The following is a 9,837-nucleotide window of genomic DNA, read 5'->3' on the forward strand; positions in this document are numbered from 1 at the left end:
ATGAAAGAAATTAAAGATGATACAAATAGATGGAGAGAAATACCATGTTCTTGGATTGGAAGAATCAACATTGTGAAAATGACTCTACTACCCCAAGCAATCTACAGATTCAATGCAATCCCTATCAAACTACCACAGGCATTTTTCACAGAACTAGAACAAAAAATTTCACAATTTGTATGCAGACACAAAAGACCCCGAATAGCCAAAGCAATGTTGAGAACGAAAAATGGAGCTGGAGGAATCAGGCTCCCTGACTTCAGACTATATTACAATGCTACAGTAATCAAGGCAGTTTGGTACTGGCACAAAAACAGAAATATAGATCAATGGAACAGGATAGAAAGCCCAGACATAAACCCACGCACATATGGTCACCTTATCTTTGATAAAGGAGGCAAGCATATACAGTGGAGAAAAGACAGCCTCTTCAATAAGTGGTGCTGGGAAAATTGGACAGGTACATGTAAAAGTATGAAATTAGAACACTCCCTGACACCATACACAAAAATAAACTCAAAATGGATTAAAGACCTAAGTGTAAAGCCAGACACTATCAAACTCTTAGAGGAAAACATAGGCAGAACACTCTATGACATAAATCGCAGCAATATCCTTTTTGACCCACCTCCTAGAGAAATGGAAATAAAAACACAAATAAACAAATGGGACCTAATGAAACTTAAAAGCTTTTGCACAGCAAAGGAAACCATAAACAAGACCAAAAGACAACCCTCAGAATGGGAGAAAATATTTGCAAATGAAGCAACTGACAAAGGATTAATCTCCAAGATTTACAAGCAGCTCATGCAGCTCAATAACAAAAAAACAAACAACCCAATCCAAAAATGGGCAGAAGACCTAAATAGACATTTCTCCAAAGAAGATATACAGATGGCCAACAGACACATGAAAGAATGCTCAACATCCTTAATCATTAGAGAAATGCAAATCAAAACTACAATGAGGTATCATCTCACACCGGTCAGAATGGCTATCATCAAAAAATCTAGAAACAATAAATGCTGGAGAGGGTGTGGAGAAAAGGGAACCCTCTTGCACTGTTGGTGGGAATGTAAATTGATACAGCCACTATGGAGAACAGTATGGAGGGTCCTTAAAAAACTAAAAATAGAACTACCATACGACCCAGCAATGCCACTACTGGGCATATACCCTGAGAAAACCATAATTCAAAAAGAGTCATGTACCAAAATGTTCATTGCAGCTCTATTTACAATAGCCAGGACATGGAAGCAACCTAAATGTCCATCATCAGATAAATGGATAAAGAAGATGTGGCACATATATACAATGGAATATTACTCAGACATAAAAAGAAATGAAATGGAGGTATTCGTAATGAGGTGGATGGAGTTAGAGTCTGTCATACAGAGTGAAGTAAGTCAGAAAGAGAAAAACAAATACAGTATGCTAACACATATATATGGAATCTAAGGGGAAAAAAAAGTTCATGAAGAACCTAGTGGCAAGATGGGAATAAAGACACAGACCTACTAAAGAATGGACTTGAGGATTTGGGGAGGGGGAGGGGTCAGATGTGACAGGGTGAGAGAGTGTCATGGACATATATACACTACCAAATGTAAAATAGATAGCTAGTGGGAAGCAGCCGCATAGCACAGGGAAATCAGCTCAGTGCTTTGTGAGCACCTAGAGGGGTGGGATAGGGAGGGTGGGAGGGAGGGAGATGCAAGAGGGAAGAGATATGGGAACATATGTATATGTATAACTGATTCACTTTGTTATAAAGCAGAAACTAACACACCATTGTAAAGCAATTATACTTCAATAAAGATGTTAAAAAAAATCTTTAGTGAATAGAAAAAAAAAAAAAAACTAAAAATAGAACTACCATACGACCCAGCAATCCCACTACTGGGCATATACCCTGAGAAAACCATAATTCAAAAAGAGTCATGTACCAAAATGTTCATTGCAGCTCTATTTACAATAGCCAGGACATGGAAGCAACCTAAGTGTCCATTGACAGATGAATGGATAAAGAAGATGTGGCACATATATACATGGAATATTTCTCAGGCATAAAAAGAAACAAAATGGAGTTATTTGTAGTGAGGTGGATGGAGTTAGAGTCTGTCATACAGAGTGAAGTAAGTCAGAAAAACAAATATTATATTTTAACATATATATATGGAATCAAAAAAAAATGGTACTGATGAACCTAGTTTCAGGGCAGGAATAAAGATGTAGACATAGAGAATGGACTTGAGGACACGGGGTGGGAGTCAGAAGCTGGGGCGAAGTGAGAGTAGCATCGACATATATACACTACCGAATGTAAAATAGTTAGCTAGTGGGAAGCAGCAGCATATCACAGGGAGATCAACTTGGTGCTTTGCCATGACCTAGAGGGGTGAGATAAGGAGGATGGGAGGGAGGCTCAAGAGGGAGCAGATATGGTGACATATGTATGCATATGGCTGATCCACTGGGACGAAGTGAGAGAATGGCGTGGACATACATACACTAGCAAATGTAAAATAGATAGCTAATGGGAAGCAGCCATTTAGCACAGGGAGATCAGCTCGGTGTTTGGTGACCACCTAGAGGGGTGGGACATGGAAGGTGGTAGGGAGACACAGAGGGAGGAGATATGGGGATATATGTATATGTAAAGCTGATTCACTTTGTTATAAAGCAGAAACTAACACACCTTTGTAAAGCAATTATACTCAATAAAGCTGTTTAAAAAACAAAACAATACAAAACAGAAAAAACCCACAATGATCTATCACCTCAAGTCTGTTAGGATGTCTATTATCAAAAGACAAGAGACAAAAATATTGATGAAGATGTAGAGAAAAGGGAACCTTTGTGCACTGTTGGTGAGAATGTAGACTGGTAGAGCTATGGTGGAAAACGGTATGGAGGTTCCTCAATAAATTAAAAATAGAGTTATCATATGACTCAGCAATACCTCTACTGAGTCTATGTGCAAACGGAACAAAACCACTCTCTTGGAAAAATATCTGTACTCTCATGTTCATTGCAGCATTATTTACAATAGCAAAATTATATAAATAACCTAGGTCCTAAGTGTTCATTATGAATGAATAGATGAAGAAAATGTGATACACACACACAGATTGGAATATTACTGAAGTCTCAAAAGAAGGGAATCCTGTCATTTACAACAAGATGGATGAACCTGGAAGGCATTATGTTAAGCGAAATAAGACAGAAAGAAAAAGATAAATACTGTATGATATCACTTATATGTGAAATCTTTTTTTTTAAATGTCAAACTCATTGAAACACAGAGTATAAAAGTGGTTGCCAGGGGCTGGGAGGCTGGGGAATTAGGGAGAGGTTGGTAAAAGAATACCAACTTTCAGTTATAAGATCAATAAGTTCTGAGGATCTAATGTGTAACATGGTATCTATAGTTGATTACACTGTATTGTATAATTGAAAACTGCTAAGAAAGTAAAACTTAAATATTCTCACTAAAAGGGGAAAAAGTAAATATGTGAGGTACTGGGTGTGTTACTTAACTTGATGGGGGTAATTCTTTCAGAATGTATATTAATATCATATCATCATTGTACACTTTAAATATTTTACAATTTTATTTGTCATTTATACCTCAATAAAGCTGAAAAAAAAGAAATTCTAAAGATGTATTTGCTTAAAGCAAGTACAAAGTGGTGCTAGACAGAAGATCTGAGATGTACAAATTAATAATGAGAAAAGAAAGTGGGCAAATGTAAGTGAACATGTATGAAACAATAATATTAGTGTTTATTGGAATTTTAAAATTTTACTTAAAAGATATACTCAAATTGTCAATACAATTGTCAATTGTTTACTCAATAAAATTTAAATTATGAGAGGTATATATATGAAGTTAAAGTGTTCTGAAGTCTTTGTGTAATCTGGGAGATGAGTAAAGATTTCAATTAAATTAAGACTTTGGTAAGTTAAGTTTGCATGTTGTCATTGGTTAGGTTACCACTGAAAGTACAGAAATAACACAAATAGCTGCCAAACTAGTAGAGGTAAAAAATAAAATATTTAAAAAAGAATACTTATTCAATCCAAAAATATCAAGAAAGGACCTTTCTACTAGTGGAACTAACAGAAAGCACCAAATAAAATGGCAAATATAAGCCCAACTATTTCAATAGAAAATCTAAATGTAAAATTATTAAAGGTCCAATTTTTTAAAAAATCATTAAATTGGATAAAAACAAAGTTAACCTAACAATAATAACAACAAAAACTGTCTTTATATCAGGCAAAAAGTATTTTAAGGAAAACAGCATTTTCCTGAACAATACAGGATAGAACAATCTGAACAATACAGATTGTTTTCAAACACACATAATATTAGTTTATTATTTGTATTTCACAAATTTAGTGGCTTAAAACAACATAAATTTATTCTCTTACAGTTCTGGATATCCGATGTCTAAAATGGATCTTAAGGGACTAAAGTCAAGATGCCATCAGGTATCCAGATTCCTTCTGGAGGCTCTAGGAGAGAATACGTTCCTCTTTTAACTTCTAGAGCCTATGGCATTCCTTTGCTCCTGGCCACATCGCTCCAAACTCTGCTTCCATTGTCACATTGCCTTATTCCCTCTGCAGTCAAATCTGCCCCTCCCTCCTTCTTGTGATTACATTGGACCTACAGGGATAATCCAGGATTAATTCTCCATCTCAAGATTCTTATCACATCTGCCAAGTCCCTTTTATTGTTAAGGTAACTTAGAGGTACTGGGCATTTAGACATCAACATTTAGGGAGGCATTATTTAGTCTACCACATAAATAAACATTTACCAAATTTGACTATATAAATGATCATAAATCAAGTCGCAAAAATATCAAGAGATTAAAATCATACAGGGTATTCTTTTACCATAATGCAATTTTGCTAGAAATCAATAACAAAAGATAACCAGAAGATCTCCATATATTTGGGAATTAAGAAGTAGACTCCTAAACTGCCATGCATTAGAGAAATAAACAATGTCAATTAGAAAACTTTTAAACTGAAAATAAAAAATACATACTCTTAAGGGATAGTGGTTGAGAATTTTTCAAAATAGATGAAATGTACAAGATGGAGCTAAAACAGTGCTACACTGAGATTTAATTTCCAAATTCATATATTAGAAGATAAAAAAGATTGAACATTTAAGATCTGAGTATTCACCTTGGGAAGTCAAAACAGAATGGAAAAATAACCTGAAAGTAAAGCAAAATAAATAATAAAAAATAAGCAAGAATTAGTTATGCAATAATATGTAGTAGGTAGGATCAATAGTACTAGAAATACTCTTTTTAAAAATCTGGTATAAATCGGAACTTCCCTGGCAGTTCAGCATTTAAGACTCAGTGCTTCCACTGCAGGAGGTATGGGCTCATTCCTGGCCAGCAAACTAAGATCTCGCATGCTGGGCCCCTGCCCCCCCAAAGAAAAAATCTAGTATAAACGAAAAACTTCCGGTAAGATTGTGCTGGGAAAAAAAAGAAAAAGGCATAAATGAAAAATATGAAGAATGAGAAGAGCTATCCCTAGAAATTCCAGAGAGATTAAGAGGAAGTAAAAGTACTGTGAATAACTTATGATGATACATTTAAAAAAACTAGTTGAGAGGATTAACCAAGATGGCGGAGTAGAAGGACGTGCTCTTAGTCCCTCTTGCGAGAGCACCAGAATCACAACTGGCTGCTGGACAATCATGGACAGGATGACCCTGGAATTCACCAAGGAGGATACCCCACATCCAAGGACAGAGGAGAAGCCACAGTGAGACGGTAGGAGGGGCGCAATCAGAGTAAAATCAAATCCCATAACTGCTGGGTGGGTGACTCACAGACTGGCGAACACTTATACCACAGAAGTCCACCCACTGGAGTGAAGGTTCTGAGCCCCACGTCAGGCTTCCCAACCTGGGGGTCCGGCAACGGGAGGAGGAATTCCTAGGGAATCAGACTTTGAAGCCTAGTAGGAATTGATTGCAGGACTTTGACAGGACTGGGGGAAACAGAGACCCCACTCCTGGAGGACACACACAAAGTAATGTGTGCATCGGGACCCAGGGGAAGGAGCAGTGACCCTGGGGGAGACTGAACCAGACCTACCTGCTGGTGTTGGGGGGTCTCCTGCAGAGGCGGGTGGTGGCTCTGTTTCACTGTGGGGATAAGGACACTGGCAGCAGAGGTTCTGGGAAGTTCTCCTTGGCGTGAGCCCTCCCAGAGTCTGCCATTAACCCCACCAAAGAGCACGGGTAGGCTCCAGTGTTGGGTTGCCTCAGGCAAAACAACCAACAGGGAGGGAACCCAGCCCCACCCATCAACAGTCAAGTGGATTAAGGTTTTACTGAGCTCTGACCGCCACAGCAACAGTCAGCTCTACCCACCACCAGAGCCTCCCATCGAGCCTCTTAGATAGCCTCAACCACCAGAAGGCAGACAGCAGAAGCAAGAAAAACTACAATCCTGCAGCCTGTGGACCAAAAACCACAGTTACAGAAAGATAGAGAAGATGAAAAGGCAGAGGGCTATGTACCGGATGAAGGAACAAGAAAAAACCCCAGAAAAACAACTAAATGAAGTGGAGATAGGCAACCTTCCAGAAAAAGAATTCAGAATAATGATAGTGAAGATGATCCAGGACCTCGGAATAAGAATGGAGGCAAAGATTGAGAAGATGCAAGAAATGATTAACAAAGACCTAGAAGAATTAAAGAACAAACAAACAGAGATGACCAATACAATAACTGAAATGAAAACTACACTAGAAGGAATCAATAGCAGAATAACTGAGGCAGAAGAACGGATAAGTGACCTGGAAGACAGAATGGTGGAATTCACTGCTGTGGAACAGACTAAAGAAAAAAGAATGAAAAGAAATGAAGACAGCCTAAGAGACCTCGGGGACAACATTAAACGCAACAACATTCGCATTATAGGGGTCCCAGAAGGAGAAGAGAGAGAGAAAGGACCAGAGAAAATATTTGAAGAGATTATAGTCGAAAACTTCGCTAGCATGGGAAAGGAAATAGCCACCCAAGTCCAGGAAGCACAGAGAGTCCCATACAGAATAAACCCAAGGAGAAACACGCCGAGACACATAGTAATCAAAGTGGCAAAAATTAAAGACAAAGAAAAATTATTGAAAGCAGCAAGGGAAAAACGACAAATAACGTACAAGGGAACTCCCATAAGGTTAACAGCTGATTTCTCAGCAGAAACTCTGCAAGCCAGAAGGGAGTGGCATGATATACTTAAAGTGATGAAAGGGAAGAACCTACAACCAAGATTACTCTACACGGCAAGGATCTCATTTAGATTTGATGGAGAAATCAAAAGCTTTACAGACAAGCAAAAGCTACGAGAATTCAGCACCACCCAACCAGCTCTACAACAAATGCTAAAGGAACTTCTCTAAGTGGGAAACACAAGAGAAGAAAAGGACCTACAAAAGCAAACCCAAAACAATTAAGAAAATGGTCATAGGAACATACATATTGATAATTACCTTAAACGTGAATGGATTAAATGCCCCAACCAAAAGACATAGACTGGCTGAAGGGATACAAAAACAAGACCCATATATATGCTGTCTACAAGAGACCCACTTTAGACCTAGGGACACATACAGACTGAAAGTGAGGGGATGGAAAAAGATATTCCATGCAAATGGAAATCAAAAGAAAGCTGGAGTAGCTATACTCATATCAGATAAAATAGACTTTAAAATAAAGAATGTTACAAGAGACAAGGAAGGACACTACATAATAATCCAGGGATCAATCCAAGAAGAAGATATAACAATTATAAATATATATGCACCCAACATAGGAGCACCTCAATACATAAGGCAACTGCTAACAGCTATAAAAGAGGAAATCGACAGTAACACAATAATAGTGGGGGACTTTAACACCTCACTTACACCAATGGACAGATCATCCAAAATGAAAATAAATAAGGAAACAGAAGCTTTAAATGACACAATAGACCAGATAGATTTAATTGATATATATAGGACATTCCATCCAAAAACAGCAGATTACACGTTCTTCTCAAGTGCGCACGGAACATTCTCCAGGATAGATCACATCTTGGGTCAGAAATCAAGCCTCAGTAAATTTAAGAAAATTGAAATCATATCAAGCATCTTTTCTGACCACAATGCTATGAGATTAGAAATGAATTACAGGGGAAAAAAACGTAAAAAAGACAAACACATGGAGGCTAAACAATACGTTACTAAATAACCAAGAGATCACTGAAGAAATCAAAGAGGAAATAAAAAAATATCTAGAGACAAATGACAATGAAAACACGACGACCCAAAACCTATGGGATGCAGCAAAAGCAGTTCTAAGAGGGAAGTTTATAGCTATACAAGCCTACCTAAAGAAACAAGAAAAATCTCAAGTAAACAATCTAACCTTACACCTAAAGAAACTAGAGAAAGAAGAACAAACAAAACCCAAAGTTAGCAGAAGGAAAGAAATCATAAAGATCAGAGCAGAAATAAATGAAATAGAAACAAAGGAAACAATAGCAAAGATCAATAAAACTAAAAGTTGGTTCTTTGAGAAGATAAACAAAATTGATAAGCCATTAGCCAGACTCATCAAGAAAAAGAGGGAGAGGACTCAAATCAATAAAATCAGAAATGAAAAAGGAGAAGTTACAACAGACACTGCAGAAATACAAAGCATCCTAAGAGACTACTACAAGCAACTTTATGCCAATAAAATGGACAACCTGGAAGAAATGGACAAATTCTTAGAAAGGTATAACCTTCCAAGACTGAACCAGGAAGAAACAGAAAATATGAACAGACCAATCACAAGTAATGAAATTGAAACTGTGATTAAAAATCTTCCAACAAACAAAAGTCCAGGACCAGATGGCTTCACAGGTGAATTCTATCAAACATTTACACAAGAGCTAACACCCATCCTTCTCAAACTCTTCCAAAAGATTGCAGAGGAAGGAACACTCCCAAACTCATTCTATGAGGCCACCATCACCCTGATACCAAAACCAAAGACACTACAAAAAAAGAAAATTACAGACCAATATCACTGATGAATATAGATGCAAAAATCCACAACAAAATACTAGCAAACAGAATCCAACAACACATTAAAAGGATCATACACCACGATCAAGTGGGATTTATCCCAGGGATGCAAGGATTCTTCAATATATGCAAATCAATCAACGTGATACACCATATTAACAAATTGAAGAATAAAAGCCATATGATCATCTCAATAGATGCAGAAAAAGCTTTTGGCAAAATTCAACACCCATTTCTGATAAAAACTCTCCAGAAAGTGGGCATAGAGGGAACCTACCTCAACATAATAAAGGCCATATATGACAAACCCACAGCAAACATCATTCTCAATGGTGAAAAACGGAAAGCATTTCCTCTAAGATCAGGAACGAGACAAGGATGTCCACTCTCACCACTATTATTCAACATAGTTCTGGAAGTCCTAGCCACGGCAATCAGAGAAGAAAAAGAAATAAAAGGAATACAAATTGGAAAAGAAGAAGTAAAACTGTCACTGTTTGCAGATGACATGACACTATACATAGAGAATCCTAAAACTGCCACCAGAAAACTGCTAGAGCCAATTAATGAATATGGTAAAGTTGCAGGATACAAAATTAATGCACAGAAATCTCTTGCATTCCTATACACTAATGACGAAAAATCTGAAAGAGAAATTATGGAAACACCCCCATTTACCATTGCAACAAAAAGAATAAAACACCTAGGAATAAACCTACCTAGGGAGACAAAAGACCT

This window comes from Eschrichtius robustus, chromosome 3 (genome assembly GCF_028021215.1).
Source record: "Eschrichtius robustus isolate mEscRob2 chromosome 3, mEscRob2.pri, whole genome shotgun sequence".
Classification (NCBI taxonomy): Eukaryota; Metazoa; Chordata; class Mammalia; order Artiodactyla; family Eschrichtiidae; genus Eschrichtius; species Eschrichtius robustus.